General features: G+C 42.4%; 1 protein-coding gene across 1 annotated transcript in view; it reads left to right on the forward strand.

Moving 5' to 3' along the window:
• FOXO3 (forkhead box O3) overlaps positions 1-13,769 on the forward strand; it is a 151,661-nt gene extending 137,892 nt beyond the window's left edge. Inside the window, exon 3 of the mRNA XM_074948205.1 lies at positions 8,768-13,769. The gene's annotated coding sequence lies outside the window, so the exon portion shown is untranslated. The remainder of the gene's footprint in view (positions 1-8,767) is intronic.
• The last annotated feature ends 6,977 nt before the right edge of the window (positions 13,770-20,746 follow it).

Consider the following 20,746-nt stretch of genomic DNA (forward strand, 5'->3'; position numbering starts at 1 on the left):
TTCTCTGTTCTTTTACTTTGTGCATATACCACACATTGCTTATAGTCTACTTCACTGTTGCCCTGAGTAGTAAGTCAGGGTCTGACCTTGCAAGGAATATAGGAAATCAATGGGATTCTGTGCTGGTGAATTTTTGTGCCCCCAAACTTTATGCCCCATTCACTTTCCATATCCCTTTGCAGCATCAGGGCCTTAGTGAGTTCCCCACTTGTTTGTGTGGGTCATTTAAAGGTGATAGTAAGAAGAGAGAAAGAAATATGTTGACGATTAGGAAATGTTCTTGTAAACCACAAAAGTTTTGGCAGGAGGATACAGGGGAAGGTGTAGCACCTAAAATATTTCTGACTCACTGTTAATGGGTTAGTATTTGAGTTGATGGTGTACTTTAATGTTAAGTGTTGTTTCACCCCAGGCAAGCTTTTACGTATCAGGTTTGTGTCCAGGTGAACATCACATTCACCAGGTTTTGTCATTTTTAAAAAATACCTTTATTTAAATTTTTTTTATAGATTACTGTAATTCCAATTAATAAAATGTACAGGTCCATGGCAGGGATGTGCTTATCATTAATAAATACACTACATTAACAGTCAAATCATGGGGTTTACAGTCAACTCCAGAAGATTGACAATTGAACCATCCAGATGACTATGCACGAGAGGGAATTTCGGCCCTATGCACCCCGCCCAAGATGTCTGCAAGGCACTAGGTATGTCCAAAAAGAGAGGAATCCTCCCTTTAAGACTGCAGAGCAACAAGGGAGACTACTCCAGCCTAATGCTGGAAGTGGTTCTCATGGTCCTAGCACATTCCCTGGTTGGGAGGAAGGATTCAGCTTATTAAGACGTGTACAAAGTCTTTCAAAATAGAACTCAAAGAGTATGAAGTCTTCATCCCAGTTTCAGTTGGACTTAGCCCCTCGCTCCTAAATGTCTGTCCTCTCTTTAAAATTCATTTCTTCACCCCATTCCCAAATGGCACTGCCCTTCTTCCCTGAGGGTCTGGCTTCCCTTCAGAGTTCCAACACTCTTCTGCTCCAGTTCCTGAGGGTCTGGCTTCCTGTTTTCACAGCACCTCTTGCCTGGAGTTTGGCCTTCTCCAGAGGCCTTCCCTGCTGGTGTCTTCCCCCTACTGACTCACGGCCCTGCAGGAGACTTTTTACTCCCTGCTGTCTGCACACCTCTGCCAACAACCACCTGCAGCTGTCTCTCTCTTTGAAAGACTCAGGTGCCTTCCCTTAAGCCTAATTGGGCAGTAAGTAATCATTCCAGCTGCATTGGACCCTGCTTGCTCATAAAGGGGCCAGTCACCTGTGACAGGCCCCAAAATATGATCACTGAATTGTTCACTACTTCTGCAATTGGTAGGTTGGTTTATCTGGAATTGGGCTGGATTTTACTTTTTGTTATTTTTTATTAACTAAGAAAAATAATCTATAAAAATCAGCATCCCCTCCATAGAATAGAGTTGTGAAAAGACAACTGCAAAACCAGAAATTTTCTAATGTTGCCTCTTTTTTTTTCTGGATTTGTTTTATTTTTATGGATTGTATTTTATTTTTTAGTACAGTATGTTTTTGTCATGTGATTCAAGAGCAGTAATTAGCTGAAACTTGCCATCCCTGCATGCCATCCATGCAAGATTACAGGATGACATACTGTCACCAGATGACAGCATAAACTGATATTTTTAGAACAGCCTGCATCAGTTGGTCTCCCAAATGCTTTCCTCTTTGTGTCAACAGCATTACGATTTTATTACAGGATGGGTCTTTGCAAAAATTTTTTCCTGTGAATGAGCTGTAGTGATTGTTTAGAACTGCAGGTTAGCATTTGTTCTGAAATGTCCTACTGCCTAATAACTGTGATGGTTACAAGTTGATTTCTTTTTAAAGAACATTGTGCCTTTTTTTAATAATCCTTTAAAAAACACAATTTTCTTAAAGAATCAAGCACATAGAGGTTCATTTTAGAAACACAGGGTCAAGAGCGGTCTTTTTTTAAAAAACACTTTTTCATGTGAATTCTGTGCTTGATTAAGGTGATGGACAGTTCTGGAGACTGCTGTTTATTATGTTCACAGATAGGTACAGCACAGACCGCAGCAGTTCAAGCTTCCCCACTCAGATACTGCAATAATGAATGCCATAAGAGCCTGTAAATTGTGCTCTCAGTCTCCAGGAGCATTTAATCCTTGGTCTTTCTACTGAGATGGCCAGCGAGGGTGGCAGTTGTTGTGGGGTGTGTGAGGTGGACATCTGTTGAGTGGTAATTGGACTGAGAGCACTAAACTCATTTCACAGAGGTCACGGAATGGCCCTGAAGGTCTGAGATCAGTTTCAAGAGAAAAATGCCTTTCCAGATTATTCTAGAAAGAACAGTGGGTGTTTATGCACATTTTCATTCTCAGTTAATGTTTTCTCCAGTCTTTTTTCTTATATTGCCTTGTTTCAAAATTCTTCTTTTCCTGATTTTCACAGAAAAGTAATTGATTTCAAGGAGGGCTAGAGAAATTTGATGTAGTGCGAGAACTTTCTCTCTGTCGCATTTCCTTCTGAGTTTCTGCCCCTCTGGAGCTTGTGATAGACGAGATTGTACCTTTCCTCTATCATATCTATAGGGTGCACCTTCCTTTTAGTGATTTTTGCTTGGCTTATTGGCCTGTCATTTTCAGTTAACTTCAGCAGAAAATGGGAAGTCTGTATGGCAGGAAGGATCCTTTTAAAGAGATGCTCACTACCCTAATCTGACAGAGGAAAAGCAAGTTATCGGTAAATACATGTGGAGTAATGAAGAGTAGATTTTATGTTTCTATTGCAATATAATCCAGAATTCACTATGTCTAGACTGCTGTCAGTCAGCAAGATACTTTTTACCCTCTCACTGCGAAAGTGGCATTTGTTCTTCAGATACAAAAGTGGTAGTAAAATCCTTCCTTCTACTTCATAGAGGCACTAGGATACCACTTCCTCTTCCTATTAACACATGTAGCAAGACCTGATCTCTCTCTCGTGTTCCAGAGAACACAGGAATTATCTACCATGCCAGCTAGCACACAATGTCTCATGCAGGGCATGATTTCACTATCTTGCAGGCATATCTAAATCCTCTTCTTCCAGCTAACTAACCTGTATGTTTGGTCAGCAGCATCGTGCCCTGCAACTGCAGAATGCCGGTAATGCTGAACATGCAAATTGAAATCCTGACCCAAGTCAATGGCAAAAGTCTCACTGAGTTCAGTGGTGCCAGGATTTCACCCACGGTTGATACCACTGCTCTCCCCCTGTGTAGGTCTGTGGGGGAAAGGCAGAGTTCTGCCCATCGAACGGTAAGATCACAGGCTTCTCGGATATTGTAGAGACATAATGTCCTGTACTTAAACTTTTTTGAGCAGGCCAGTTTCAGCAGGAGCACATTTGCTGTGACTTGCACTTGGGGAACATCAGTGCGTCACCTTTCTATTCTGAAGAAGTTTCCAGTGCAGTATAATGAACACCAGTGGGAACCAAAGGGGGAAAGCAGTCTGCATTAGGTAATGCTTTAGAGTTTCCCTCTTGGTGCCTGAGTTGAGATCAGGGCTTGGGGGACTTAATTCCAATTTAACAGTGGTGGAATGATGTTATATAGTGGTAAATTAAGTGTTATTGCATAGAGGGAAATCCCATCTCAAACAACTAAGTCACAAAGTATGCAAAGAGACGTGGTTCATAACCTGTGGAGAGCAAGCTGGGGTGAATAAGACAGGAGGAGGAGGAGGGGGCAGAATGAAAGGACTGTGTGTTGTCTGCCACACAGTCACTTGCAAGTTAAATACATTGAAAATACTAAAGCATTTGATTGATTGATTGATTACCTTGTACCTTCACCTAGTGGAATTAACAGAGCCATCATCTAGGATTCAAAATGTTAATTGTGTATTATAGAACAGAACATAGTCTTGAGCTATCTGTAGTCAAAATGAATTTATAGTCAGTGATTTAAAAAATATGGACACTATTTTCTTAATATTGCTTGCATGCGCGTGCATACATACACATTCCCGTTTGTTACAGGTTACACACCACTGTGGAAAAAGTCCAGTGGCCCTCTTCGTTACTGTGGACTTCTGTGTGCAGAGGGCCAAAATCAGAGCTATCATTAGCAAAGCTGCTACATCTGCTTACACTGGTTCTGAATTTTAGTGCAGGTGCGTGCATGTGTGTGTTTGCGTTAGAGTTGTTGGTATTAACTCCGTAGTCAAGGGTGCACTGAGGTTTACACTAACAGTGAGACTGAAATGCCTTGGTGTCGCATGTTGCTGGTTCAATTTAGTCTCCAAATTTGGCACAGAAACTCTTCAAAGGATCATTGACTTTTCTGTTTGCATAGGAAACATTCAGATATGCTCCCTATTGGAAATTCTGCCAAACCCACGGAACTAGGGAGCCCACCTACCCATGGGAGCCAGAGAATTGACTGGGCTGGGGACAAGTGGGCAGGAGTCCAGGGAGTCAGCTAAGAGATCTGCTACCCATGCCCCTACATGGATTCCCCATTCCTGCCACAAAACCCAGCCAACTTCTGACCTTCTCTTCAGCTGCCCTTCACCTGTACCCTAACTCCATTAGACATTTTTCTGCATTGGTTACATCTGTTCACACTTCAGCTTTAATTATTCCTCTCACCCTGTCTCCATCAGTAATAAGGGAAATGGTGTGGACGGGACAGCTACTGGTGCCTCAATTGAAGATCGACCAACTTGTCTTCAGAGACTGTATCTCTGTAGCAAACTTTTGTGGTTCTCCAGATGGGGGTCCCACCCTGACTGACTGACCGGAATCAGACTGGAACGCCTGTTGACGAGAGGGTTAGGACTTCCCAGGGATGCGGGGGGTGAGGTGAAAAGGAAAGAATGCCTATTGGTGCTTTAGGACACAGGTGGACACCTGTGGGCAGTGGAAAGGAGGTATTTACAGTTGAGTAGGAGAACTGATCAGCAGAGGGGTGGATGGAGTGTTGAATGATATAATTGCTTATTTCCCTGTGTTTTAGTGGTGGGATATTGCAGTCTAGCCATCTTAACTCAAAGCTAACAAAGTTTATCATGGGCAAGTCTATGTATATGATAAACTGTAATGGGACAATGTTAAAGTCTATAGGTTACGAATTTAACCTACTTCTTTCTTTTTGTTAGTGACAGTCCAGACAGATGCTACCTTAGCTGCATGTTTCTCTTATTTAACACTGTCTCTTTGCTAAGCCTCATTCTAGCTATTCTTTATATTGCCCAGTATATTGTTTGTAGTCTCAGTAGAGTATTTGATGGTGCAAATTACAAAAATTAGATATGTGATTGTCTATCCCTAGTATTTTCTTTTTTGTTCCTACTCTTTCTCAATACAATTTTGAAATAGTTTTTTTAATGTAAATGCTGAGTAACTTACTCAAGACCCGATTCAGTAGTATGCTTAAGTACATGCTTAACTTTTCAAGTATGTGAATAGTCCCTTTTGAAGTCAGTGGGACTTTTTACATATGCTTAAATGCTCTGCTAAATAGGGAACTTGATTTGATGCTGAGGAGTGAGTCTTTCTCCTGTAATTAATTAGTAGTCTCTAAGGTGCCACAAGTACTCCTTTTCTATTTACAGAAGGTGATAGCTTCCAACCCCACCAGTACCAAGGAATTAATGAAAATGTGGGAGTATGAGACCGAAAAGGGTGTGTACTTATTGTACTATATAAATCGCTGCCCAGATTATATTGTGAGTACTAGACCTGGCTCACTTTCATCAAATGACCTTTTGTGATGGCATCATCGCACATTTACTAAATGGAATCCCTGCTATCCAGCCAAATTACTGAATGGCAGACGTTAATTTACTCTTTAGAAATGAAAAAATCGATATGTTTATCCATGCAGAAATCCCCTTATTCATCAAATATAGTCTATCTAAAAATACATTATTAAGGATGAAGCCAAATTTTGATTGAGTGAAACAATAATTCATCTGCTTTCCAAGGCATTCAGAATGAAGTTCTCCTGTAATGGTACAGGGAGCAGCTGTCGCTCTCTTGCTCCAGTAACCAAGAGGCAGAATTAAATTTCTGTCAGTCATTTGGTAGTATAGGAATAGGTCATTTTAGTAAAATGTTATTATAGGATCAGTGTCTGGCAACTTAGAGGGTGGAGACTTCAGAATATTCTAGCAGCCAGAGATAGTCACTTGATGACAACATTCTAGTTCACTGGTTGATCTCCTTTGTTGTTACTCACCCTGGAAATAAGGAACATAGCCAAACTAGATCAGACCAGATCAGATCAGTGGTCCATCTAGTCCATAGTGACACTGCCTGACAGTGACCAAGACCAGATGTTTCAGAGGGGGAAAACATTTCCTTTTATTAGTTTTCATTTCGTTGCCTTTCAGTTTCATTAAATGCCCCATTGTTCTTTTATTACACAAAATGCTAAATAATTTGTGTTGGGTAAATTTGCAAAAGCATCTATGTGAAGCAGGAGCCTAAACCCCCTTTTCAAAAGTCAGCTAGGGCCAGATTTTTAAAAGTATTTAGGCCCCTAGCAGTGCAGATAGGCATCTTTGTGCTTTTGAAAATCCTACCGCATAGTTATGTGCCTAAATACCTTTCAAAATCTGTCCCTAAGTGGCTTTGAAAATTGTCCCCTTTGTCTGTACCAGTCATAACTTTATATACCTCTATCACATCCCTTTACTCATAAGTGGGAAGCTGATGAGGACGATCTCATCACAGTCACCTCCAGCACCTGACAATACAGCTTCAACCTCCCTTTGTTACACAAACTTATTTGTAACTTTTTGTTATCTTTTCTTATCCATACTTATTAGTCTCTCATTTCCATGTTAACTCTCCTCTCCCAGCAGTACAGAGTTAGTGTTAGTCCAAACTGGTCTTTTCCAGCTTTTTAGTTTCTTTAGCTTTTCTTCTTCTCACAAACATGATTACTGTGCAATTTCTTACAGATAGAGTGACCATAACTGAACACAGTACAGTAGGTGATGGCATAACATACATTAATATAATGGCATTAGAACATTTTTTGTGTTATTTTCTATCTCATTCTTTATATATCCTAACTTTTTGTTTCCTTTTTTTGACCACAGCTACATACTGAGTAGAGGTTTTCATTGAGCTCTTCACAATGACATCCAGGTCTTTTCCAGTAACTAACTTAGGATCCATCAGTGTAATTTATGTTTGGAGATTAGTCCTGCATATACAGTACAGCAGCTCCAGCATTGGGGGAATGTAGAGGTGAGCGTTATGCTACCTTGCACACCCCAACTTGCTCTGTGTGCTCCTCAGCTGTAGCTGAGGATGTGGCCCTTAATGTTTTTGATTATCACTGAATTTGTAGGGGCTCACCTGTTGGTCTAGTGGTGGCTTGTTGTGCCATGTGGAAGGTCAGAGTTCAGGGCCTGAGCTTTTAGTTCATTGCTCCTTGCACCAGCAGAGGCCAGAAGTACAGAGGAAGCAGCACCCTCAATCCCAGGGAGGAAGGGAGCAACTTGTGTTTCTCTTTGGCAGCATCCTCTAGCTCAGTGGTTCTCAAACTTTTTTTTCCGCAGATCACTTGAAAATTGCTGAGGATCTTGGCAGACCACTTAATGATCTTTCCAAATGTTGTTCGTACCATTAGCTGACTATTGTAAAGCGCTTTGGATAAAAGCACTATATTAAAAAAAAATTAATAATAATTAATGTTTTTTTGTTCTACAAATAAAAGCACACAACTCCTATTTTAATATCTGTAGTCTTACCTTTCTAATGCGATGGATGTGCCCTCTCCCCACCGCCACAGCACCCACAGAGCTGGGGCTGGGAAGGAGGGTCGTCTCTCCCCGGCAGTCGCAGCCCTGGAACTGGGGAAAGTCGCTTCTTTCTCTGGCCGCTGCAGCCCTGCACATCCCAAATTCCCCCCACCCCCTCTTCTCACCCCACTGTCCCCTCCAACCTACCCCTTATTCCCTCCAAGCCACCACCTCACCTTACATGTGTGTCTTCTCCAGGGTCCAGCACCTAATTAGTGGAGCCACGCCTGCACGGCTCCACTAACTAGACGGGTGGCCCTTCATTCGCTCATGTGCAGCCGCCCAGGTGCGCACCTTTGAGGGAACTATCCGCAGACCACCTGAATGGAGCTCGGGGGCCACAGTTGGAGAACCTCTGCTCTAGCTGATGCCTGTAGTGGTATTTACTGTCTGACTCAGACAGAAGTTGTGTCCAGCCATCTGGTGATGTTGGGAAGGCCCACAAGGGACGGTAGAGAGGAATGGGTAGAGAGACTGGTGGATCCTTCCACCAACCATCTGGAAATATATTGCATTTGTAGAAGCTTTATTAGCTTTCCTGCAGTGTGTTTGTAGCCATGTTGGTCCCAGGATGGTAGCGAGGCCAAGTGGGTGAGGTAATCTCTTTTATTGGACCAACTTCTGCTGGTAAAAGTTACCTCACCTTCCTTGTCCCCTGATTAGGTTTCTGTCATTCAGACTTGATCCGTAGTGTTCTTTAATTAGGAGGGTTTGTTTAGTTTTTGGGAGATGCTAAACAATTTCACATTAATCCTTCCATGCCAGAAGCCAGCATTTGCTTGATGCTTAGGGTTGTTATACAGTGTACCATGTTTCCGGCAGGAGAGCTCTGAGCTTGCTGGTTCCAAACGGTTAATGTTGTCTGTTGATTTCAGGTGGGTTATTTTTTACACCTAATAATCTTGTTTTCTTTTCTTTTGTTCCTCTTCCTCTCCAGGCCCTTAAACTGACATGAGACCTAAAGAGAGAACCCTTTGCCAAATCTGCTGTCAGCAAGTGGACAGTGATACCGTTTACAGCTTATGATCTTTGTGAGCCCTGCATTATTTTCCTAATGAAGCAGAGACTGTTAATGGGCCCCTTACCCAAGCGAAGAGCCTCCTTTTTCGGAATTGAACTCGTTCTAAAGTATGCAAAATCTTCCTTTTATGGGATGGTCAAGCACCTACTGTGGAGACAATGTTCAGCACCATCCTGTTGAGAACACACTGTGTAGCCTTTACAGTAGTTATTTGTCAATGAGTATGTGGTGTTTCAATATATTAATGGTTTATGGGTTATTTTAAGTTGGCTTCTATTTTGGGGGGGGGGGTTCCTCCATCTCACCCCTCTAACCTTCAGTTTGTTTTGTTTTTTAAAGATGTTTTAACCATTTTCTCTTTCTCTGCTGGTGCATCTGAAATACAGTGTATGCACAATGAAAGGCTATACTAATTACCATTACCCAGCATCGCTTCAGACATCAGCACTACCTGAGTATGTAGCATTCATTACACCAAGCAACTGACTGAAGTCCAGAGAGAGGTGGCTTGTGGGTTTTGTTTGTTGTCTTTTTTTTCAAACCTTTTCTTCAATTTAATGGTACATACCTTGTTTTTCATAAACAGCAAACCAGAGTTGATTACATAACGAGAGAAACTAGCAAGGTTGCTAGTCCTGTCCAGTGTTTGTAAGGACTGAGTGAGGGTGGCATTTCATCATTTTTACTGATTCGGCACCTGATTTGATTTGAGCGATCTCACCTATTGCATTATGTTAGCAGAGCTGCCCTAATGGTTGCAGTGAATAGAATTAGTCTGCCTCAGCAGTTTGGAAACTGGTTGATCTTAAAACAAGTAATAAGATAAGCTGTCCACCCATTGCCAAACAAGTTGAATGTAACCACTTGTGAGGATATGGTTTAAAAAGGAAAGGGAAGTAAAATATATGACATTGCAGAAAAGATAACTTACAGTATATGCATCAACAGTGACTTACAGTAGAGTCATCAGAAGTTCAAATGCAGATCACTGCAGGGTAAGTTATTACATCAGTGATTTTTTTTTACATACATATCCTTGATTATTTTTTCCTTCTCACTATGCGTAATCCAATCTGAAAGAAGCTGTAGAGGGAAAGGCAAGAAAGTAATGCTATACAAACAGCTTTTCATATAAGCTTAGATTGTAATTGGATAAATGACACTGAAAGACAAGGCAGTTTTATATGTTTTGCTTATATGGGTTTTCTTTTGTAAAATGAATAACAATGAATGAATAATAATGAATAAAAGGTATGGTGCTGCTGTATAGATTCTCTCTATAATCTGGAAAGCTTGATTACTTTTTATTACTTTTTATTTTTTTGCGGGGGGAGGAAAAAAGAGGAGGAAACACCAATGGTACATAAGAACTTGGTATGAAGACGCTCTGAATAGGACAGTGTATACATACTTCTCCAAAGTGATATATGAAGACTTTTTTCTTTGCATAAAAGCATTATGCATATAAATATATAAATATATTTTATTATGTACAGAAATGGAGCATTATGCATGGATGTTAGGAAAACAAACTAGCATTTTAACCCAGAGTTTCAGTGCATGAGTTCCCACTGACACATGTACCATGCAATGTGGAGTGACTCCCTTTCACCGCTACCACCACACATGCACGCATACACACACACACAAACTCACACGCACACATTTGTGGGCCCCATCTTGCTCCTTACTTTCCAGTTTCCTGAAGTAATATTGGTGAAATAACAGCTCCTAGTGTGATGGAAATTTTGTTTTGTATTGTAACCTCCTCATGCTTGTGCTGTTCTATTTTATAGATGAACCTGTTGATTTCATCCTGCCCTTTACTGAATATGTAAACTCTGTGCAGTTGTGATTATAGTAGACCCGTAGCATATCAAGCAGCTAAGAGTTTATCATTTTCATTAGGTGAAACAACATTTTTTTAAATTAAGGTGGTCTATTTATCAATGGCAGGGACTAGTTTATTGTTTTTTCTTTATCATCAGAATTAGTTGATGATGCACATTACTGATCTCCCCAGCTGAGGTGATATTTCGGGTACCCAGCTACCCAGTACGACAGTGGTGTACAGCAGTCATCTGTTTTAGGGGTCAGTTCACTTACAGGAGTCCAGATGCAGGCACCTTTTACCAAAGTTAGTAAAGAGCTTTACTGCAAGCCTTCACTGTACTCGGCGTGTATAACAGTATCTGTCAGGTTTTTGGTACATCATTAAATGTGAATTAAACTGAGGGTGTTTTTCTTTCTTTGTCTTCTGTGGTATTGTGCTTGCTGATTGACACGTTTCAATCTTAAAGTCTCACTCTCTGATTAATAGGAGGGCTGTGCACAAGTACTCTGGTACAAAGCAGGCTTTGTGTTTATTTCTGGTGTGACGTTTTGTTGAACTATCTATTGTCTACTGGAGGATGGAATACATCGTGGCGCTGTCATAGAGCAAGCAGCAGATTCTCCCTTTCACGCGGTCTAATTTAAGGCAGGTTACAAATACATAGGTAGGACAGGATTCTGGTACTGAATCTACCTACCGTATATATTCACTGACTGCACCTTTTTTATTTGGATTTCTTGGAGAAATATTGGACCAACCTGTCTGCTCACATAACTTAAATGGCATAGTGCCAACAGAAGATTTGGCCCACTTTATAGAGCAGAATAACAAAACATATTGGGCCAAATTCTGCTCTCAGTTACGATGGTGTAAATCTGGAATAACTGATGGTAGTGAGTTACTCCAGATTTACAGCACTGTCTCTCCCTGATGCACAACCCAAGCACCCAGTCTCTGCTCTAGGGATCTTTTTGGGAGCAGGCCTCCTCTCCAGGCCACTCCATAGCTGGTACTCCAGCATCAGAGCAGGAATAGCCTTAGCACTGCCTTGCCTGTGTGCCCCTCCGCAGCGGGGAATGGCCATCAGATCCACGTAGCAGCAGATCCACCAACCGTGCCCCATCCCCAAATCCCTTCTGTGCAGTACATACTGAGGTGAGCTCCACGTCTTCAGATATTCAACTCCTGCAGACTCACACTGCAGCAGAACTGCCCCTCTTCTTCCACTGCAGGCAGAACCTGCTTGTACCCATTTTGGAGGACAGGATTTATGCCAGTGACCAGGATTTGCCCCATCGTTCACAGTTGCACACAAGGAGATAAGGCCAGTGCTGCAGTCTTTACTCAGATGAAATCTCCCATTAAATGGGCTTGCCTGCATAAGGATTGCAGATTGTGTCGTTAGAGTCCTTTGTTAACACCAACAAAGTTCTGTTTTAACGTTATGACTACGGCAACAAAGACGAGTAATTTTATTTTTTCTTGGTACGGAACTAATATGTCTAATGGAAGGGAAGGACTGCTTGTTTGAACAAACTGGGCTAAACTTTGTTACTGCAGTGTTAATGCAGCGTGACTCCCATTACGTCAGATTTGCAAAATATGGTCCACTTTTTTTTAGAAAATGAAGAAATACCAGTCGGTTCAGAGACATCCAATCAATGGCAGAGAAGTTATAGAACCTTTCAAACAAATCAAAATCAAAGCACAAGCAAATAAGGGGCCTCCCACTGAAGTTATTATTCAGTGCTCCCACTGAAGTTAATGACAAAACTCTCATTGGCTTCCACAGTGCAGTTTTGGCCTCCTAGTGTTAGGGGGAAAAAACCTGCACTACCTGGGGAGGGATGGACTAGAAAAACATAGAGGTTTTTTCTCTCTCTAATTTTGGCGGCCAACATTTTCAAACTTAAATATGTGAAGTTAAGCACCTACGGCTGGAATTTTCAAGGGGCATAAGGGAGTTAGGTGCTCTGCTTTCATTGTTTTTCAGTGGGAGTAGGGTGCCTCATTCCTTGAGACCCCTTGGAAAATCCCAGGCCTAAATGTATATTTAGGCACATAAAAAGGGCCCCAATTTTCAGAGGTGCAGAATAGTCACATCTCTTAGAGCATCCAACGGCAGCCACGGGGACTGAGCACCTTTGCAAATCAGATCACTTATTTAGGTGCCAAAGTATGGATTCAGGAACTCCGTTTTTGAAACTTTGGCCTTTGTTCCAGGAATACTTTTGAGCATTAACACCCCCCCCACACACACACACACACACAAAAATCATGCCCAACAGATAAAGTCTCAGAACACATGCACAGGTTATTGTTTAAATGTTGTGTTTTAAAACATTCTAAAAAGGGTAATGCTTATGCAGTTTAGACAAGTCTGCTTTTATTTAATTTTCTTTGTGAAATATCTTCTCATATGAATAGCTGGTTAATAGGCCACTACCTAACTCCAGAAATATTTGTACTACTGCTTTACAAAGCTAAATGTTAGGACATATATTGCTCTAAAATTATGTCATTGCTTGGCAATCAGTCTCCTATAATTGTTTTAGTACATTATGTACACTGGAAATGTCAACACATGTGCAGGAGGACCAGATGCATTTTGTTAATATGGGGGGGGGGGGAGAGAATGATTGTATGTTTTGGCTTCACATGTTAAACTTTTTTTAAAAAAAAAAAGTTGCATGACTGGAAAATAACATGTATACAGTATCTGTAAACCTGTTTTACCTGTTTTTGTTTCACCATGTCAAGCCATATAAATTGGAAAAATATTAAATCGACAGCCTTTATGCATGGCTGCCTTTACATACTGAAGAATTGAAGAATTAATTTGGGCTTTCTTGCACTTTCATGTTGCGTTCTTACTGAGGACTTTGTAAATTAGTTGCTGCCCTGGATGAATATACTACCTTACTACACAAAGATTGGAAACACGTTTGATTTTAAAATCTTCCCCTTTCCAAATGAAGTAGAGATGCAGTGCTTACTCCACTTGGTGTTAGTAGATATTGCCTTGTGTATTCCATTTTAAATTGTAATCTAGTTTGTAAAAGAGATGGTGCCGCATGTAAATAAAGCATAATGGATCTCTACATTGAATGTGCAGCTTTGTTTTTGTCATTCTATTTTATTACATTTCAGACATTTAAACCTAGAAATCTGGAGGGGAAAAAATAACTTATAAATTTAACTAAATATAGTTGGGTTTTGTTTGTTTGGTGTGAGGGGCAGGAGGAGAAGGGGGGGCTCATCAAAGCCAATTGATGTCAATTAGAATGCTTATTTACATAGCCTTCATTGGATCAAGCCTATACTGAAGAAATTCATAGAATCTCAGGGTTGGAAGGGACCTCAGGAGGTCATCCAGTCCAACCCCCTGCTCAAAGCAGGGCCAATCCCCAATTTTTGCCCCTGATCCCTAAATGGCCTCCTCAAGGATTGAACTCCCAACTCTGGGTTTAGCAGGCCAATGCTCAAACCACTGAGCGATCCCTCCCCCCGTTTACCCGAAGATTGAGACATTAAGAACGATAGGGCAGGGCATTCTCAGTAGCAATCCCTTGACTCGGGACAATTCATTCCCATGAAAAATGCAGCTAAACCCAGACACATTTATAAAGTCTCTTATTCCAGGCTCTGGGATCCCTGGGTTCTAATATATATAAAACTAAACCCTGATTTCTGCAAAAAAAAAGTAGCCAAACTTGATGTAGGAGTATTGCACAGAGATTAGGGAGAAATGGCCACCACTGCAGGCCTGAGGCTGCAGTTCATGCTGCTCATATGCCCTCTCTCTCTCTCCAAGGATCAGTATCCGGTATATCAGCTAAACAACAAATCCACTGACCCTATCCCCTCTCCTCCCTGGCATGCCCTGCTTCCCACCCCCGCACCCCGATTGCCTTTCAGAAACAGATATCCCAAAGCCTACACCTCCCTCATGTCCTGCAGAGCAAAATTAGATTGGTTCCACTGTGCCTTGAGCCCCCTGTAGGCATGGAGGAAATACTCCATGGTGAGAAATATCAGGTATAAATAAGAGGTGTGAATATTGGAAGTAGAGATCTGCATGGGCCTAATTTTTAGGCCTGACCTGGACCCAAGCCCACCCAACCTGAGCCTGACCCTCCCCCTCCCCTACAACCCTGAGGCAGCGTAGCCTCTCCTGCCCGTGGAGTTGGTGCAGCAGCAGCTGCATGCCCTGTTCCTGCCAGCCACCACCCACTGCTGTGCTGTGTGCGCATTGTGGAATGAGAGACACTGTGACTCCTCGGCACACTTGCTCCACAGCGCACACAGCACGGTGGGGTGGCAGCAGCCAGCAGGAGCCGGGCACAGAGCTGCCATCATGCCGACCCCATGTGCAGGAGGAGGAAAGCTGACCTGAGCCCAAGAGAGTCCAGTTGTTTTACCACCCAACCTTGACACTTGTAGTCAGCTCCTGTCAGTTTTGGGTCGGGTGGCAGGGCTCTAATTAGACATGTATTCATAAAATATGTTGCAGAGTTATGGAGTTTTGAGGATATGTATAGCCCAGTTGTGAATGTGCTAACTCTGCTGATAAAATCATAGGATCATAGAAATGTAGGGCTGGAAGGGACCTCGAAAAGTCATCAAGTCCAGCCCCCTGCAGTGAGCCTGGCCCAAGGAGACCATCCCTGTCAGGTGTTTGTCCAACCTGTTCTTAAAAACTGTCACTGATGGGGATTTCACAACCTCCCTTGATAACCTATTCCAGTGCTTAATTACCCTTATAGTTAGAAAGTTTTCCCTAATATCTAAACTAAATCTCCCTTCAGGCAGATTAAGCCCATTACTTCTTATCCTACCTTCAGTGGACATGGAGAACAATTGACCATCCTCTTTATAACAGCCCTTAACATATTTGAAGACTGTTATCAGGTTCTCTCAGCAGGCTTCTTTTCTCAAGACTAAACCTGCCCTGTTTTTAACCTTTCCTGATAGGTCAGGTTTTCTAAACTTTTCATAAGTTTTGTTGCTCTCCTATGGACTCTCTCCAGTTTGTCCACATCTTTCCCAAGTGTGGTGCCCAGAATTGGATGCAGTACTCCAGCTGAGGCCTCACCAGTGCCAAATAGAGGGACAACTGCTTCCTGTATTATAAATGCAACACTCATGTTGTTACATCCCAGAATATTTGCTTTTTTTTTTTTGCAACTTCATCACATTGTTGGCTCAGATTTAATTTGTGATCCACTATAACCCCCCCAATCCTTTTCATCAATACTACTACCTAGCCAGTTATTCCCCACTTTGTAACAGTGCGTTTGATTTTTCCTTCCTAAGTGAAGTACTTTGCAATTGTCTTTAGTGAATTTCAGTTTGATGAATTCAGACCAATTATTCAATTTGTCAGAGTTATTTTGAATTCAAATCCAGCCCTCCAAAGTGCTTGCAACCCCTCTCAGCTTGGTATCATCCACAAATTTTATAAGCATACTCTCCACTCCATTATCCAAGTCATTAATGAAAATATTGAATAGTACCGGTCCGGACCCAAGGCAGACCCCTATGGGACCCCACTAGATATTTCCTCCCAGTTTGACTTTGAGCCATTGATAATTACTGTTTGCTAACTGTTCAATCAGTTGTGCACCCACCTTATAGTAATTCCATCTAGACAACATTTCTCTAGTTTGCTTACAAGAAGGTCATATGGGACTTGTCAAAGACCCTACTAAACTCAAGATATATCACGTCTACAGCTTCCCCCCATCCAGTAGGCCAGGAACCCAGTCAAAGAAGGAAATTAAGTTGGTTTGGCATGATTTGCTCTTGACAAATCCATGCTGGGTGTTCCTTATAATCCTATTGTTCTCTAGGTACTTACAAATTGATTGTTTAATCATTTGTTTCAGTATCTTTCCAGGTATCGAAGTTAGGCTGACTGATCTATAATTCCCTGGGGCCTTCCTTTCCCCCCTTTTTAAAAATATGTACTATGATTACCGTTCTCCGGTCCTCCAGGGGTTCTCAAAGATAATTGCTAATGGTTCTGACATTGCTTCAGCTAGCTTTTAAGTACCCTAGGATGAATTTAATCAGGCCCTGCAGACCTGAATACATCTAACTTATCTAAATAGTCTTTAACCTGTTCTTTCCCTATTTTGGCCTGTGTTCCTTCCACCTTGTTGTTAACATTAATTGTGTTACAATTTACCTTTGTAGAGAAGACTGAAGCAAAATATGCCTTAAACACCTCAGCCTTCTTGATGTCATCTTTTATTAGCTCTCCTTCCCCACTAAGTAGAGGACCTACACTTTTCTTCATCTTTCTCTTGCTCCTAATGTATTTACAGAACCTCTTTTTACTGCCTTTTATGTCCCTTCCTAGGTCTAACTCATTTTGTACTTTAGCCTTTCTGATTTTGCCTCTATGCCTGTTCTATCTTTTTGTATTCCCTCCTAGCAATTTGTCTACATTTCCACTTTTTGTAGCATTCCCTTTTGATTTTTAGATCATTAAAGAGCTCCTGATAGGAAGGATAATAAGAGACAAATATGGCTCTATCTTTCCTTTGCCTGGGATAGTTTGCGATTGTACCTTTAATATTGTCTTTTTGTGAACTGCCAGCTTACCTGAACTCCTTTATCCCTTAGATTGTCTTCCCATGGGACTTTACCTACCAGTTATCTGAGTGCGTTAAAGTCTGTTTTTTTAAAGCTGCCCATGCCCAAAGTTAATGCTGCCTCTAAAGGGGATTAAGAGTGGGTATATGGTTCTAGGCCTCCCGCTAGGAGGGAATTCAGAGGTGCTCAAAGGCCAGATCCAAGTCACCACCAGAGAGGCAGCAGGCATTGAGCATACAGCCATTTGATTGCAGCTCTGACCTCTCTGTACTCCTGTTACTAGCTGTGTCATAGCTGATTGCTGCTCTGCTCCCAACAGGCTGCCTTCCAGGTGCTGATTGCCTGTTGGTAACAGCTGGAGGAAGCGAGGGCTGCTCAGGAAGAAGCTTAGAAGTAGGAGATACAGGGAATGGATACCTTTCCTCACTCAGGTCATGCCATCATGACCCAAGAAAAGGGGGAGGGGCGCAAATACAGCAGGGTGATTCATTCTAGCAGACACATGCTCTTCCACAGAAGTTCTTTGTCTGGGGCAATGCATACTTTCTTACTAGCTCTACCTCATCACCCAAAGGAAATTTCTAGAGCCAAGGATTCTGAAGGGAAGAAGCCAGCACAAAAGTAAGGAGAAGGTGTGGGCGGGGAAGCAGGCATCCTGCTCAGAATTGGTGAGGAGATATGGAGGGCTGTTTCCACCCTGGAGGTTGGGAGTGGACCAAAGTTTTTGTGGAGTCCGCAATGCTGATGTAGCTAGGCTTTATGTTTTTCAAGATGTTGGAGATCCATGGTAGAGCCTCCAGCCTCAGGGTCTCACCCACCTGTGGAAAAGGTCTCATGCCCAGTCTAGCTTGCCAGTTCTCACACAGTGATTCTTCCCTTAGGTTATAATTGGAGGAACCGAGCACAATAGTGGCTAAGAACTAGGAGGCCATTACACACTGGGATGGTAAAAGAAGAACGTGGGATACGTGTGTGTAACCCAGTTTTTAACTAACAAACAAAACTTGATAGAAACCAAAATGATAAATACAGAGAACAAAATGAGAACTGGTGGGAGAGAGGGATAGGAAAGAAACGCCTTCCTCTGTCTGCAGTGTGTGTGCAGGTCACTTGTCCGGATTGTCAGGGTATATCTCACTTAAGCAATTCCCTGCCATTGCAGGGGGTCTTGAGCTCTGGTGCACTTTGGTTCTTGCTATTCTCGGCTAGTAGTCTAGTCTCCTGTGGGCTGTAATGCCTTGGTGTCATTTCAGTTCCTGGGTTAGGGTGCATGTGCTGGTGGTGTTGGTGGCCTTATACAAGAGGTCAGATGAGATGATTTAGTGGTCGCTTCAGGCCTTAAACTCCATGAGTCAGCTTTAGTTTACAGAGCAAGCAGGAGAAGACTTTGTTTAGAAAAATGGCTTCCAGCAGTGGGACTGAATATACCAGGAGATTGCTGTCATCACCATTTACTTACAGTGCCCCAAAGTGTCTGCAGTGCTTTGAACGAATAAATAAAAAGATATTGTCCAAGCCCCAAATTGCTCACAGCCTCCATTCAGACAGGACACGAGTGAGACCAAACACACTGAAGGGGAGAGGGGAGCTCAAGAGTAAAATCATGTGGTCACTTCGGTTTGTTCTGTGCATATCTAAGAGCACCCCCAGGCACACCCCAGCCATGCTGGGGTAAGCCTATTGACCAGGTTCAGGAGCAGTGTTAACTGGGCAAGTTTCAGGTCTGCTGTCTGTCAAACCAGGACAAAAGCAGAGCCTGGGGGTAGGCTGCATGACACTAGAAGTAGCACCATTCACCTGCCAGTCACAGGGTCAGTGACACTGGAGCTTCAGGAACAGGGGAAGGAAAAGAGGCTGAGCACAGCAAACAAACTGTAGTGCCAGTCAGAAGGGAGAAGGGTGGGCCTAGATATCATCAGCCAGACAAGTAATGTCTTCGGAGAAGGCGGTGAGATCAGAGGAAAGTAAACTTCTGAGGGTGCCTCAGTGAGCCCCACTGTGAATGAGTTGTCTGTTAGAGCCCTGGGGCGATTGTGGAGGGAGGAAATAGGTTTGGGCTTTGCATGTTTAGTGTTCCAGCCAAGCCAGAATGGGCTGTATAAACACTCCTAGAGCCTTGCAAATTTAGCAACTGCTGCAGGATGAGGTTTGGTTTGACTTAAAGGCTACGTCCACACTACACAGCTTTTACCAACACGGCGGTGTCGCTACAGCCGTGCCACTGAAAGTCAGACAGTGTAGCCGCTGTTTGTCAGCTCTCCTGCCGACAAAAAACTTCCACCCCCCAACGAGCGGTGTTTGCAAGAGCGCTCCTGCAGACAACACGCTGTTCACGCTGGCGCTTGTTGTCACCAAAACTTTTGTCTTTCGGGGGGGAGGGGTGTCTAACAGCTCAGAAAGTTTTGTTGTTCAATTGCCAGTGTAGACATAGCCTTAAAGAGAGAGAATAAGGCCTGCAGGCTGCAGTCAGATAGTTCAAACTTCAAAGCCAGTATTTTTTGTGAGGAAGGAAAGCACCAGTTCCATTAGTCAGCCAAGCCAGAGTAGGTTTTGTGGTTAAATAACCAACAATTAGATTTCCTGCTGCTGTTGCAAAAACACAATTTCATTTGATTTCAGGAAGGTGGTGGCCTCTCTCTAATACTTTGTTGCTATTGCACGTGTAAGCTGCTCCTGCCAGGTTGAGACAGGTTTATTTGCAAATCAATCTTTGTCTTACACACTTGCTATTTTAAGCACATTTGTATGAGAACTATATACTCACAGACTTGCTTAGTGTAACACAGTATTTGAAAAACATCTGAAACACATGACGCCCCCCACATTGGGATTTGGGGTAAGAAAACCATCAGCAGAAGGTAATACTCTCAGCCCTGGGCGAAGCAAGCGGAAAGCACATGGCATAGAAGAGTATGATAAGGAATAAAAGAAACTTAGACCAAAAAAATCCCCACTCACCCACATCCATGGGAAGCAATGTATTCATAGGTTTTGTATAAGTTTCCAAAAGCATAAACTTTCATAAAAGGGGGGCCCTTTTACATGAGAGCATGTGACTTTTAGAGCGGAATCCGTGCATGCACACAACCACTCTACTGTTCATGTGAAACACATGGAAACAGAAAATGTCACTTTGTCCACAAAAAGCTCCTATTACTGGACTGCTGTGGAAAATGCAACATGGTGAGATCCCCAAGTTTGCCAGCTTGATTAATGCAGCTAACACGGCTGCTAAACACAATTTCAGTTTTAGAGATTTTTGAAACACTTTGCAAAGTGCGGGCAAAAAAAATAGCCTGAATCTTGACTCGAACTTGTATGAACACCCACGGAGTAAAAGACTGAACAGAGCAAATTGCAAAGACGAAGAAAGTGTCTCAGACCTAGCTTCTGGCATCCATGTCTATTACTGTGCTTCCTGATGGCTCCATTAATAGGTCTGGAGCTGAGCACATTCATGT

The sequence above is a fragment of the Natator depressus genome, chromosome 3 (assembly GCF_965152275.1).
Source record: "Natator depressus isolate rNatDep1 chromosome 3, rNatDep2.hap1, whole genome shotgun sequence".
Classification (NCBI taxonomy): domain Eukaryota; kingdom Metazoa; phylum Chordata; order Testudines; family Cheloniidae; genus Natator; species Natator depressus.